Genomic DNA, 15,527 nt, shown 5'->3' with positions numbered 1-15,527 from the left:
CTCTAGGAAATCTCTCAAGCAATTGCGGTCCCAAGGCACTGGATCAGACACATCTTTGTGTGTTAGCTGCTGCAAAGGCTTGGCCATCAAATATAAGTTGAGTATCCACTGGCAACAAGGTCCCAACATTCCCAGAAACATCCTGACTTCCTTCTGTGTATGAGGTGGATTCCTTTAGCATGATCACTGAGATTCTTTCCTATGACACCTTTCTTGCACTATTCACAATATGATGTCCCAAAAAGAGGACTTTTGTCATACAGTATTTCAACTTACTTAGGGATACTTTATGTCCATTCTAAGTCAGATAGTTCATCAGGGCTATTGTATTCGTTTTACAAGCCTCTCGAGTATTCGATGCGACCAACAGGTCCTCGATATACTGGTCAAGAACAGAATGACAAGGCATGAACAGAGACTCCAGATTCCTTTTCAGGATCTGAATGAATATAGAAGGATGTATGATGTTACCACGCGATCAAAATGATTGCGGTACATCACAACTCAGCTTTTACAATGCAAGTCGTTACCACGACTTGCGCTGTAGGATGCTGGATTTAGGAATAGCATAATTTACTATTCCAAACCAGCCTACGTACAGAAGGGAAGGTGTTGGAATAGTAAATCTACTATTCCTTAGTCTAGAGCGCCCTCCAGTTTCAAAATCTGCGTTGTGATGGCACTGCAGTGTTTTGACAGCGTTATAAAGGTTGTTTACCATGTAGAGGAACTCTCCATATAAGCTTGTGGGTCAAGGCACCATGTTAACCCACGGTTCACCAGTTGGAGAGTGAAAAAAAATTGCATCTCCTCATGGAGGAGAACAGAAAAGAAGGCATGGCAAAGATATATGACAGGAAACCATTCAGCCTCACATGGAATCTGAAACAATATCGCAGTTCAGTAGCGGCCTGTGCAGGTAACAGCGGTGGGGCGGTGGGGGTGGGTTGGGGCATATTCAACAGACAATCAAGAAGGAAAATTAAATAAATACATAATTTTCCCTAATCGTCGTCTGTCAAAATCCCCCCACTGCCCCACCGCTCTTACCTGCATGGGCCGCAGCTGTCACAGATGGATTCGGTACCACAGGACAACAAGGAACCACTATGGTATTAACCTTTCAGAGATCCTGCACAATGCAGTACTTGCCACTTGGCTTCTGTAAGCCCATAATGGGTGAACTACATGGACATCCCAGCATCTCCTTCAGAATACCTTGTTCAATCATTGTTTCAATCACAGGTGAAATTCCAGCGACTGTTTCGGGTGCCAGATTATACTGTGGAGTTGTGGATATTTTGCATTTGACTACACTTGGATATGTACATGACTCAACCCCTCAGATGAGTCCGATGTCCTTTCCAGAGAAATCCCAATCTAGGTCTTTCACTGTATCTCTGAGATCCAATGATAAGTCTTCCACTGTCAACCTGGGGAACAATGAGACATTTAAATTCTTATTCGCTAGCTTAAAGCCAATGTCCTTATCATTTGTTTGGAGTTCTATTCTCTTTGGTGTACTCTAGATGGCGCTATTTAATTTGTACAGAAAATCACATCCTAAAAGGCATACAGGACTAAAATCACACACCACAAATTAATGATTATCTATAAATGTCCCAGTCTTTATAGGTACTTCTTCAGTAAAAGGATTCAACAATCGTCTATTTGTAACTCTTACAGCTTGGATTGTTTTTACGGAGAGGGATAGGTTTGGAGCCTCTGCTGTTCCCACTTTAGAGTGGATAACACCAGTGCCAATCAAAAAAGTGACATGTGGCCATCTATATAGGCATCGAGATATGGTCCACTCTGGTCCATCTCTAAGACTGCATCAACTGTACGGTCCTTCTCCTCCCCCTGAGGCACCGTCATAAGAATGGAAATGTATCATAATCATTGGAAGTCTCCAACAATGGATGACTCTGAGACATGTTCTGATTTGCATTCATGTCCATAGTCGGATAAAATCTATGATTACCTTCAGCCTAAAGTGCTATTGGAGGTTGCAGTACCTGCATCACAGGACCTTGTGAACTAGAATGATTTTGAGGCTGTACAACATTTTCCTGAGACTGAACCAAACCCCAAATCTGTTCCTGATTAGCAGGATTTAAACCACATTCTTCCTTCAATTGCCCCACCCTATCACAGTAGTGACATGGTTAGTCTTTTTCAAAGAGGCAATATCAACTCTAGTCTTAGGATCTTCCTTGTTGCATTGGAGTCCCAGGCTGCTGCACTCCCTACATAGTGTTAGTATTCTTTGACCCCTCTGAGCCACCTTCATCTATTCTATCATCAACTTCTCTTTCAACCTCTTTCAACCTTTTGTGCTTCATTTCAACTTTGTCACAGCAATACATTGCATATCGCAGAATCTCGTGAACAGACTTTTTCTGCCAACAGATTAGATACTTCTGTATCATCATACTAGTCTCTGGTTTGAAACCAGATACAAATCTAGACACATATAGTCCTATATCCCTGGGTTCTAGAGTATTCATTCCACTATACTGCTTAAAAGCCTACAAAAATCTTTCATAAAAAGCATGAATTGTCTCTTTAGGTTCCTGGGTCGTCCTGTCAATTTTTACCCACTCAATATACTGTTGTGGTTCTTTTGCCTTCAACTAAGTAATCACCTGCTTGTACTTCTTCATTACTATAGGTATCAGACCATGAGTCACTGGATCTCTTTTAGGTTCACCTTCTGGTCAATCTATAGTTATCTTTCATACTGACCATATATCGCTAGGGACGACAATTTTACGCAATGTGCTCAAGTCAATCCACAGCACCTTTAAAATTTGCACAAACCGATCAACCTGCTTGTACCACTCCAGAGGTTTCTGACTCAATCTCGGGAAATCATTTGTAATTGCCACAAGATCACCTCTACTCCAAGGTACATGAACATGCCCTTCACTCAGTGCTTCTTGCAAAGGGAACACTTGGACACCCACTCCCTTTTCTCCTCCAGGAGGAGGTTCTTCCGTTTTTCTCTTAGAAGCCTTCCTCTTAGCCCGTCTCTCTTCCCATCTATCATATTTACTCCAAACTAGAATGCATAGTATGAGCTCTCGAATTTGTGTTTTAAGTCCTGGTATCCTTTCTATAGCTTGATCACTAAATGCAATTCTGTGTTTTTTCTAAAATGCCTTAGTTCGTTCCATATCAACATCATATCTATTAGCCAATTCAGATAGCTTCTCATGTGCCTGTCTTGCTCTTTTAGTGACATCTTTACTCATGAACAATAATTCATCTGGTTGATAAGAGACTATTCAATGGATTTTCAAGATTCCACTTATCATTGCATCCAATTCAGTCTTCAATTTGAGCACATAAATCAAATCCACCTTTACAGCTGATTTAATAGTTCCATGACTAATTTCAGTACTTTGTATTTCCAGTGATTTTTCATTACACTCTTTCAACCACTTCTCTAAGTTTTGGACATTAAATATATGTTGACCCCCAGCAATTCCCTTCTCTTGAGTAGTTGTCTCTCGAGGTGTGCTGTGGTGTGCATTTGGGAGGGATTCCCATACAGGTGAGTCAAAACCTACTAATCCCAGAAAATACCTTACGGGTCCGAAACCATTCAGCAAAGTAAGGTGTACTTACATTCATAGGAACCAATGGTACAAATTGCATTATCTAACTCTCTACTACCTTTACTTTCATAGGAGCAGGCATTCCCTGACCTCCATTTGCAGGAGAGTTAGGATCATAAATAGGAACCAATGGGCCAATGTTTACCAGTGCTGTAAGAGCATCCAGAAGCTGAAAAGTCAAATTAGTGTTATCATTTCCACTCCAGTGGTTAGTGTTTGTGTCTCCCCAGTCGATATGACCTCTAGAACCCCAGGACTAGGAGCAGCCATTGCAGAGGCACCTCCAGAGCTATCAGTGGGATTCACACTTCCCCCACTTTCCATTTACGATTATATGGAGGTGGAGGTTCCGCTAGCAATCCATCAAATAAGCTGTCACTTGCGTCGCTATCACTGTCTGCATTTCACTCCTCCTTTCTTTCCCTTCTCTTTCTCTCAGCCTTATTTCCATCGCTATTACAGCAGGGTACAACCTCTCTACCTCAATGATATCCACTTTCCATTTGTTTTGTTGGTCATGCCATCTCGCATCCGCATATGCATGCATATCTTTTGTCATCCTCCCTTGATATTTGTGTCTTGCTTTACATGTGCCACACGTTCCCAAGCATTAAGTGCTTCAAATAATGTGGGTAAAGGTATGGTTTCAGTGCACATGATATCCCCTCAAATGATCAGTTATTCTCAAATTGAAAGCACTGTAGTGAGGAATAATCAATACACCTTCTTACCCTGTGATCTTGTGCCAATTTGTATGCCAAACAATAGTATGTAGCTCTACTTTCATTGCTATATATTGTGCTGGCATATCCTCCGGCGGCGCCTCCTCGTCAATTCTATAGGCAACCCTACATCTCCTCATATCATATCTCTTATTTATTTCAAACATCTCATTTTTCAAGCTCTTATTTCAAATTTTTTTGCTTAAATACAAATTAAACAATATTTCTACAACAATACGATCACTAACAACAGCACAGCCTCCAAGAAACAATTTCAACCAATCCCAGCGTGATGTTACACAACAGACCTATACCAGCATGGCACCCCTTGACGTCACTCTCACTCCTCACAGCAGTTCACTGTCCTCCACAATTTTACCCACACTCTCTCTCTCTCTCATTCACTTTTGTTAATAACAACTGTCTGCTCCAGTAAAAAAAATAATAGAATCACTCACCCAAACAGCACACATCCACAACTGAAACTTCGACCAGCGGAGAATCATCCAAATCAGTATAGTTTCCCTCCTGTGCACAAAGGTCCAATACACCAATTACAGCTCTATCTTGCATGCAAAAGTTCCCTATCTCAATGGGGCTGTTGACGACATAGCACGAAAAACCCCACAAAACCTTAGCAGACAATCACAACATGGTGTCTTCTGCACCTTTCTCAAATATCCCAGCATCTTAGGTGACGTCGGACCCGATAACAGGCTCAACTTTGTACCACATTCAGAGCACACGTCAAGGTCGCTGACAGACATCACACAATCAGTACTGTATTGCAAGCTAAGCATATATTTCACACACACATCCCTACTAATACTCATTCCTCCTTCGCTGCCATTTCAACACATGCCACTGGAACTCCGTCTGTCCTCCACACTTCGATCCTGGATTCTAAACAAGGGACACTAATGTTGGGATCCATATTTTCTCGGTCAAGTTCTAATTCCCTTCACTTCACTAACCAACTAACCATCCGATAATACTATCAACTCAAAAAGTTGAGGACCATTTACACATTTCTCTCCAGAGGGGACAGGTCTTTCTAGTAGAGTGATCGGTGAAAGGAATCAAATCACTGGTTAGGAGCAGAAGGTCCTGCTTTGAAAACTAAAAAAATACTTAAAAATGGAGCATAGCCTAAGTGGCACTTCAGTGGCTCTGCTCCTCTGGTTGGTGTCTATGATATTCAAGAGATACTCCTTGCATTTGGCGCACACATTCATGGAAAAGCAGTCTCTCATAGCCTTTTTGTGTAATGAAGTCTCTGCTCCCATCTCGTATGGTTCTAACACAACTTGTACTCTGGAACAATCCATTGACGTACGGCTTTGAAGAACTGATCAATTTTCTTGGTCCGATTTGCAGAATCTGTAGCTCTGGTGGTCTTCAAAGCTTTCAAGAAACTGACGGGAGATGAATGCAGTTTTTGAAGGGAATCAGCATTTCTATGCAGCAATTAGGACAGACAAGGCTTATGCTTGGAAGACATTTTGCAACCCAGCATGTTGAACAAATCTTGGATTTCGGAATTCATAGTGGCTTGCCTGCTCGCGATCATCTCTTCAATGGTTGAAGGACATGCTGGTAAGGTAGATGCTTTGTTTGGAGAAAGAGCCTTGCGTTTTCCAAGGACCTGGATCTGCGGTGTAAGGAAGACTTGTCCTTGTGCCAATGCATTGAAGTATTCCTCTTTTTTGTATGTGATGACGTCAGCAGTGGCACAAACTCAAAGTCTGGGTCAAGCTCAGTACTGCAGGATGGTAACTGGGAAAGACTGTTTTCCAAAGACTCTCCAGAACTCTACTCCAACCTCTAACATGGCTTTTCCTGTGAGTCTTGATCTGTCCCTTCCCTGTCCACAAAGTGTTTTTTCACACTCTTTCTGATCCAGCGGTTTGTCAGTTGATATTCTGAAGACACAGAGTTCTTGTAGTGGTTACGGTGCCAGGTATTTAATCCTGCATAGAAACCTGGGGGCAGATTTATGAGTTCTGGCGTATCTCTGCAAATCAGCAGGGATGCGCCAGAACTGATGTGTCACGCAATTCCCTCCTTGCGGCACCATGGTGCAAGAAAGGACAGATGCGTGACGCATCTTGTGGTGTACGGGCGGCGCATTGCTGGAGTAGCGTCGCAAGTGCGACACAACTCCTGCAATGTACAGAGGCCACCCATACATAACGTGGTGCGTCACTCCTTACGCCTGCTTCAAGCAGGCGTAAGGATTTGACGCAGCAGCCTCGTAAAACTGACTCAGTGAAATCTTGTAGATTTCACTGCGTCAGTTTTATGGGGCTTTCCTATGAGGGAACGCCCACCCTGCGACAGAACGCCCACATGAAACCTGACGCAGGTTTCATGTGGCGAAGGGCTTTACAACGTGACGCATCTGCCTAGATGCGTCACGTTGTAAATAGGTCGCAAGGATGCGCCACGTTTCCGCACCATTGCGTCACGCAACGGCGGCGTAAACGTGGCGCAAGTCTGTCATAAATCTGCCCCCTGGTGTTGTGGCAGACTTCGGGCGCAGATTTTTGGAAGATTTGATTTCGGTCATGAGGCGCTCATGTAGACATGGTTCCTGATGGGAAAGATCCTTCTGTTTTCTCTCCAATGCCGGTCTCAGAGTGGGATGAGATGAAATCCAATCCAGAAAAGACTGCTCAAAACTACTTTTGTTTGAGACAGTGAGTGTCGCCTTCTGAAGTGTATAACGTCTGTATCGGATATCATCCATCAAGTGCTTGAATGGCCTATGCTCGTATTTCACTGGCAGTGTCTTGTACAGTCGCTCTGATGCACTAATTAATTGAATGCCATTTCACAATTCTTTTATGACCTTCAGCCATAGGCGACTCAAGTCGTTCAGAGTCCTTGGTGACTCAATCTCCAGTTTTGCCAAGTGCGTTTTTCTTGGACACTGCTTGGAAAAATCAACTTGGCACACATCTTTGTAGTAAATTTCTGCTTCCAAAGGATTAACAAAACGCTTTTTGCAGGCCTCGATTATGGCCTTAAAGGTGCAGCTTTGCTTTGGACACTTTCCTAAATAGTTAGACGGACAATCAAAACCTATCATTACACCAAGAAATTCTCAAAGGAACTGGCTCACAAAGCGTTCCTCATTGTGTGGAATCCCAAAGTCGAGAGCTTGGAAGAGAATCCACCCAAGGCAATAAATTACTTTTTTGTCTGTTTTCACTGGTCTTAATGGATCAGTAATGTGGCCGCTGGTGAAGGACACAGAGCCGTCCCTGTTTATGACCGGGGTTTCCTGTGGTGGGGCCCACTTGGAAGAACCCTGCCTAGAAGCTTCATCTTGCAGTAGCACTTGTTGCACAGGGCCAACACCTGCTCTTCTGAGATGGGCGTCTGGCAGTGCACCAGCATGGCATTAGCACACTTCAAAATGGTGCCTTTTTCCTTCATGAAAGTCTCCATTTTGCCAGCTGCTTGCCTGTCGAAATATTGCGCGAAAAAAGCACCAGTTGGAAATTACTAATTAAGCTCTTAAATTCTTTTCTGCTGCAGGCTGATATAGGAGACATAGGGTAAAAAATCATGCGGAATGAATCCCCAGAGATCTGAACAGCTTTACTCTTAATGTCATGTGAAAGCATCTGCTCCTTAATCCGTTAGTCTCCAAAGTTCACAATTACTGTCCGAGGATACTTGGCACCAGAAGACTGGCCGGCCGGTACACGATGAGTGCTTGTAATGGTTAAATCCTGATCAACAGATTCTGCTTTTGGTAACACATATTTTTTTACAAGTTCAGAGATGAGGCTGACCATAGTTTGGCTATTTTCCCGTCCTGCAGGAATCCCAGTGAACCTCAGGTTTGTACAACGTGACCTATTTTCAGCATCATTGATTTTTTATTTGTAAATCCATCAACACGGTTTGAAATTTAGAAACAGAGGAATCCAGTTCTGGTCTTGCATCTTCTATATCAGAAACCAGCTGTTCAACATCGGAAAGCTGTGATTCTGTCTTTTTATTTGTATTTGCCTCAGAGACCTTTATTGATTTGAGTTCATCTAAAATTCTGTGTAACGGTTCTCGTCTACATTGCCCGCATAATCAGCATATAAAGTTTCCTGGAAACCATCTGGCTCATGCTGAGGGATTGCCTTCCTTATTACCCCTTGCTGGAGCTCCCCTGCTTTAAAGGTCAGTGTGGGTGATGGAAGATTTGTAGATATTACATTCTTAGTAATATCTGATACAAAAGGTGTAGAGTTCGTTTTACTCCAATCGGGATTTAGGGCAGCCATGTGGGAAGTTATGTCTTTATGGGGCTCCTACAGTCCAGATACTTTGAACAAAGGATAGGTCTGAGATTTCATGGCCCCTTGTATTTTGTCTGTTGCTTTCTTCACCCCTGCCCTCTGCTGATGCACCAGCATCTTTAGCGTTAACTGCAGAATCTAAAATAGAGCTAAACAGCTTTAAAGCTGACATGTGGGGTACCGTGTCTCTATTGTTTATTTCTCCATGAGGTGTACCTTCTCTCTCCAACTCACCCTCTTCTGCTCCAATGAGAGAAAGGGGATCTGATAATGGAGAGGACGGTGTGCCTGCTGTTATGGTGTCCTGATTGCCGCACAGCTTGTGAGTTGTTTTTGCGGGGACTTTAGAAAAGCAAGGCTTACTTGTGGAATCTCTGGAAATGTGTTTCATTATCAACTTTCACTTACCATTCAGGCTGAGAGTTAATTTGGTGGCCACAATCCGCACCCGTAGATGCATGGGCTGCTTCCACAGCCCCCAATAATCCTTTATCCCCCTGAAGATACCTAGTGCGTCTCGCAGGATTTATTACTGGCAAAAAATTCTTTACATTACTCTTCAAGCAGTTCAGATATTTTTAATTATCACCTCTTTTCGCGTTTATGAACACTTCTCCCATGTACCTCTCAATATGCTGTTCACTCACCGATATGAAGTAACGAAGGCAAGAGGCTGGGTGAGTTCTTCTGTTAAAGAGAGGTTCACAAAACGCCCAGCCAGCTCAGCCGAAAAATACGATGTCCACACTGTCACTGCTGAGCCAGCCCCTGGGAATCGCTCCACAAAAAGTCACACAGAATTCCACTGCCGCCTTAAAAAAAGACCTCAGACTCATTCACTGCACCGACACCCATGGGCGTCCGCAGGGGGGGGGGGGGCAAGGAGGGGCGCTTGCCCCCCCTGGATCACAAGTCTGTCCTGTGGGCAGCGCCCTCCCTTGGGGTGTTCACTCGAGGTGCAGCTACAAGGCCCGAAGTGGGCCTCCCTCTCCTGGGCCATGCTGCCATTGGCTGAAAGTGTAATATGACCCTCCGGATTCCTTTCAGCTGTGGCAGACTGGGCAGGGCTGGTTTTGTGGCCCTGATCAGCAACTCTCTTATCCTAATCGCTGCATCTGCATGATAATTGCAGATGCTTGAACTGGCCTTAGGTGTGAAGTGAGCCCTGCCCCTGCAGTAATGAAAAGCAGAGTATCCTGCAGGGCTCTCAACAAAACAAAAAACGAGTCACCTTACTGTCACAATCGGCGCTGCTCAGTGTCTGTATGATAAAATGTTTAATTGGGGAAGATGCCGATTTTTGATAAAGTACATCTCGGGCTCTGTGAAATATAGGTACATAGAGTAATGATATGCTATGTGCTGGGGTCAGGGTTTCAGTTGGTTATGCAAAACTTGAGAGGAGGTGCATTGTGTGTTTGTGATGCAACTTTATTTATTTAATACTTGTGCTTCATCATGTCTGAGGATGGTGATGAAGTAAAATGTTGCCCCCCCCTGGAAAAATTTCTGCGGATGCCCATGCCGACACCACAGCACTGTTCACTGCCGAACTCCCAGACAGAAGTAAGGTGCCAAAAAACTGCTGCGATCCATCTCGAATGCCATTGAGTGCTGTCAGTCATATCAGCCGTGGAGCACAGCGGGAGCTTTGCACGTGGCCTTGATTGGGAACAGTACAAGCCCCTATATGAAACGACCTATTCTACGCCTCTGTCAAGTATAGATCAATAATTTCAGGCTATTTGAATACCATCTCTAGGGTAAACCTAGTCGGACCAATTTTTGTCCACTATTTGACTTATGGAAGTAAAAGACAATTTAGACACAATGCCTACAGCCAAGGCCTGCGGTAATGATGTCTTCCCAAATGAACTTTATTCAACTTTCGCTGCTGAATTGTTGCCTTTCTTGACTTAATTATTTAATTATGTCAAAGACGGAGGAGAAGTCTCATCATATTTCAAAGAATCAACTACTTTCAGCTTTTTAAAAAAGGGCAAGAACACTGAGGATGTTAATTCTTACAGGACCATTAGTTTGCTTAACACTGATACAAGCTATTTATGACACTATAGGCAATTTGTATCAGTCCACTCGCTTAGGTTTTAATTCATAGAGCCCAGACAGGCTTTGTGGTTGGATGGCTGATGGCTGGGAACACAAGCTTTTTACTCCAGGCAATCGGGTTCTTCTCAGTTAATCAAACAAAGGTTGTAATTATTAAGGTTTCTCTGGAGAAAGCCTTTATCTGGTTAACTGGGCTGTGTTGCTCTTTGGCCAGGAAAGATTTGGTCTGCTTCTTTGCTTCGTCAGAATGTTATCAAAGGTTAATCAAGGGGATATTGCCCACATTTTTGTCAATTCCCATCTGGCTGGCACTTTCACAATAAATATGAGTACCCATCAGGTGTGCCTCCTTTCTCCTATTCTATTCACTAATTTTATAGAGCCTCTTGTGATTAGGACTAGGTAAGCCCAGGCTATTGGGACCCCTCTTTTGGGTATGACCAAGCTAAAAGTGTTTGTTTGCAGATGATGTTCTTCTTTACTTGAAACCAGAAATGGGTAATATCCTGCAGGTTTTAGATTAATTTGATCGGTTTAAGGAGGTAATGCCTGTTTACTCACCGGTAATATTCATTACTCCGAGTCCTGATCTTCCCGTCCCATTCCTTAACTGAGCAACTAGTCTGCTCCAAGAAACCTATTACCTCGCCGAGCTTTTCGCACTTCCCCCAACATGGCGCCACCATCAGGTGACAATAAAGGGGGAAGTGCGTCATAGAAACATCCTGAGAAGACTTAAGAAAAAAAAACAGAAATGAAAACAATCACCCAAAAAGCCCAAAACCAGGGAGGGAGGGAAGGGCTCAGGAATGGGACGGGAAGACCAGTACTCGGAGTAATGAATATTACCGGTGAGTAACCGGGCATTACCTCCTCGTCCTGTCTTCCCATCCCATTCCTTAACAGTGAGCCCATACCCAAGCACACGGTGATTGCAATAAAACAGACCAGGAAATGTGATTAAACAGGTCCATTTAATCAACAGAAAGCAGGACAAATCATAAACCATGTACAGCAGACAAAACATGAGAGTCAAAAGCAGACAAGGCCACCATCCTCAACTGAAGACGATAATGGGAAACAAACGTATGGGGAGAAACCCATGTGGCAGCATTACAAATGTCTCTTAAGGAGGCCCTCTTGAACATGGCCCAGGAGGAGGAGACGCCCATGGTTGATCTACCCTGAAGAGAGGAGGGGAGAAGACAGCGGGCAGAATCGTAGGCCAAAACCAGAGCATCCTTGACCCAACGAGTCAAGGTGGACAAGGAAGGACGAAGACCACGCCCAGAGAGGCCGTAGATAACAAATAAGGAATTCACATTTTTAGTATGTAATAGAACCATGAGGGATAGTGGCATCCGATCATTACTTGATTCTGCTTAAGCACTTTACTATATCTACAAGGAATTGTCGCAATGTATATTCCTCAACCTCACATACACTTTATAATATATTAAGGCCTTACTGATAAATTTCTACCTCTTGAACTTTCCTGTATGTATCATACTTCTATATAGTCTTTTTTGGAGTTTTTACTTTTTTTAGTGATAATGGAACATTTGCTTTCTTGTTCATATGCATTGAAATATACCTTCAATTCCTTTTGGATTTGTAATTGATATTGATCATGGTTGATGTAGGAAAAGTTGTTTTGTTTCATGATCAAAATTGCGAGTCCTTGGTATAAATTTTGCCTCTGCGCTTTATTGTATTCGTGAGGAGCAGTAACAATTAATATTTTGTAACTCGTCTGTATATGCAGTTTTAGGAAACCTTAGTAACAAATTCTCGCTTTTTAGTTCCTCTGCATTTAACTATGTCCTAAACTGTCCCTTTTATTTATTATTATTATTATTATTTGTTTTACCTTTCAATCAATCAATCAGGAGTTTGTTAAAGCGCAACTACTCACCCGTAATGGTCTCAAGGCGCTAGGTTCCATTTCATCAAGGAGGGGGTCTGTCGAAGAGCCAGGTTTTGAGGTTTCTTGCGCGAAGATAGGGAGCGATGTTGTCTGTCTGAGGTGGAGCGGAAGGGGGTTCCATGTTTTGGCCGCAAGGAAGGAGAAGGAGCGGCCTCCCGATCTGGTCTTTCTGGTGCAGGGGACCTCGGCGTAGGAGAGCTGGGTGTATGTTATGTATCTATAACTGTACTCCCACTTTGTGAGCTGTAATTCATATTATTCATGATTGTTGATTGAAATGTTTCAGTTTTTTTTTAACTCTGCTCAAATAAAATAAAATAAATAGAAATGACCTGAGTATTCGTCCATTCTAAATGTCTCTCTGATACGTGCTTGGACCACCCAATCCTATTTATGGGTGTTAGTTCTTCTATTTGAAGCATTTGTCCCTTGATAAGTGGCTTATTTGTCATTGAAAAAGTGTCACTTGAGACGTGATCAGTCTTGTTTCTTTTGCCTGTATTAGAGATTGCTTGTTGAAAAAGTGATGGAGTGATAAAAGTGTAGTCCAATAGATCCCCTTTTTCTCTAATAAAATGTGTTGGCTTTTCTGGAGTGACATGTGCCAGCCTTCTATTTAAAGGTATTATTGTAGAAGATAATATTTGGTGACTAAAATTGTATGGAAACCTTCTTTCTGGTCTTCAAGGTAGAAATACGCCTGGGATCAAATCAAATACCGCTTTAAAGCGCCTGGTTACACCAACAGTGTGTCCTTGTCCTCTACAGATCAGTAATATACATTGTCAGATTACATTTTGCTAATTAATTGGGTTAACAATATTTCGCGGATGTCCCTGTGTGTAAATAATTTGTGTCAGATGTTTCTAATTGCTGCGAAAAAGAAAAACGTTTTAAGAGAGCCGACTGTGTTAACCTTTTAAGAAGCTTTTTCCGCAGAATATAAAGACTTCTCTGGTTAATTTTTGGGCTCGTCCTCGGTTTTTATTTCTGTAGCCATATAACCAGGTTTAGTTGTGATGAAAACTTATTAATCCATCCTAAAGTCGTCTGACAATTTTTTTCGAAAATATTTACAGCGTGCCACTTGCTTCCATTCTTATTATATTTTTATTTTTAAAATGTCTGAACATTTTCATCCCTTACCCTGTGGATCCTGCCCCTGATGTTCTTTGTAGAAGCAGGAACACAACGCTTGTATATTTCTCTGCTGCCAATGCCCGCAAATGTTTCCTTTACATAGAGCTGTCACCTGGCAATTTTGTGTTTAGTTTGGAGTACCCACTTTATTTGTTCCGTAATTCAGCACCGCTCTAGCATGAAATTTCATGCTCTCCAACGGCAGCTGTGTTTGCTTGTTTCATAGCAGTAACTAATTCCCGCTATATTTCATGCAGGTGTGCAGAATGGACAAATACGCTGGGTTTTGCCTGCATTGCCTTTTGTGGGCCTCTTATGACGCAGTCTGTCGTACTTTGACTGGGCTCCCTTTGAGAGGAGCCTTCCATAGCGGAGCCATCTCCGGTCATGCTCAATCGGTATGTGTTATCTAGACCCAGGTGTTCTTTGGCATACTTTACCCGTGCTTAATTTGGCTAGGTGGTTGCAGACGGTGCGCCCTGGCAACTACTATTGAGAGCGAGCAGTTTGAGACTATGACTTAGAGCAAGACAGAAAGGCAGAAAAGGGAGAAAGAAGAGAAACATAGGAAAACGGTGGCAAAATGAGAAAATAACCGAAAAAAAGACTGTAAAAGAACGATAAAGGTACAGTATGTGGAGGGTGGTAGAAAAAAAGAGGCATGAGGATTAAAAACTAAGCAATCACGACATTCAGCAGCTCATAGAGCGGTTTTCTAAGAAAAACTTTAGGGCACCGCATTTAGGTATTTTAAAAAACAATTTCAGGTCTGCTACTGTGCTTGTACTGGCGTTCTTTGCCTCCAGAGTATTTTCTTCAATGTTATCACATATACAGCTCAAGTCAAGGAGACAAGATAATGCCCTAGTACTTACCAGTAATTTTCATTACTCCTGGTCATATTGTCCAAGTCCCATTCATGACAAGTGGGGATAATCATCTCCCAACAGAAAAAAAGAACAGAGGAATGCTGGGACCCTAACCCCAACCCCTCCACCCCCAACTGGGAGCGCATAAGCAGTGCACTTACCCAGCATTCTGCCTGAACTACCAAGCCCCCAACAGGAAGGCTGGCCATCCGGGAGGGAGGGCGGGGCGTAATGAATGGGACGAGGACAATGCGACCAGGAGTAATGAAGATTACCGGTAAGTAATAGGGCATTACCTCCCGGTCCCTCGTGTCCTCATCCCATTCATGACAAGTGAAGAATACCAAAGCCAGAAACCTGGCCTTACAAAATCCCAAGCATACCCAGGAAACGATACCAAAGCAGCAACCAAAGGGAAGCAAAAGGGAGAACCGCAGGAAACAACAGGCAGAGCACCAAGCCAGAAAAGACCCCCACCAAAACGCAGGATTGCACCCACCCAAAACAAGCAGTCAAACGACTAAGACGAAGAAGAGGAATACCCACAGACAGCAGCCAACACACACCAGGAACGCCCGAGCTAAGAAGGAAGGAGTAGAACCCGCACAAAACAAACCCCACAAGAGGCTGCCAACAACAGAAGCACAAAGAGGAAGCCACACATTGAAGAAGACCCCAAGCCAGCAAGCCAGAAACAGGCCAACAGTGAACCAACCAAGGACTAGAAACTGGGACCACAGAAAACTAAAGGTGACAGTGACACCAAGGAGGCAGCCAACCAGAGAAATGAGAAACAAAGCACCCAGGCCCCCAACAAAAAGGCAAACCCTATACCACCAAAAGGAAGGGGGCATGCCACAAATGTTACCAGG

General features: G+C 43.2%; 1 pseudogene; it reads right to left on the bottom strand.

Moving 5' to 3' along the window:
• Positions 1-1,342: 1,342 nt before the first annotated feature.
• Positions 1,343-7,798, bottom strand: LOC147705863 (protein spire homolog 1-like; annotated as a pseudogene).
• Between the last annotated feature and the right edge of the window lie 7,729 nt (positions 7,799-15,527).

The sequence above is a fragment of the Lissotriton vulgaris genome, chromosome 7 (genome assembly GCF_964263255.1).
Source record: "Lissotriton vulgaris chromosome 7, aLisVul1.2, whole genome shotgun sequence".
Lineage (NCBI taxonomy): Eukaryota > Metazoa > Chordata > Amphibia > Caudata > Salamandridae > Lissotriton > Lissotriton vulgaris.
Note: the sequence above shows the minus strand (reverse complement) of the source record. Positions and strands in the feature narration are given on the sequence as shown.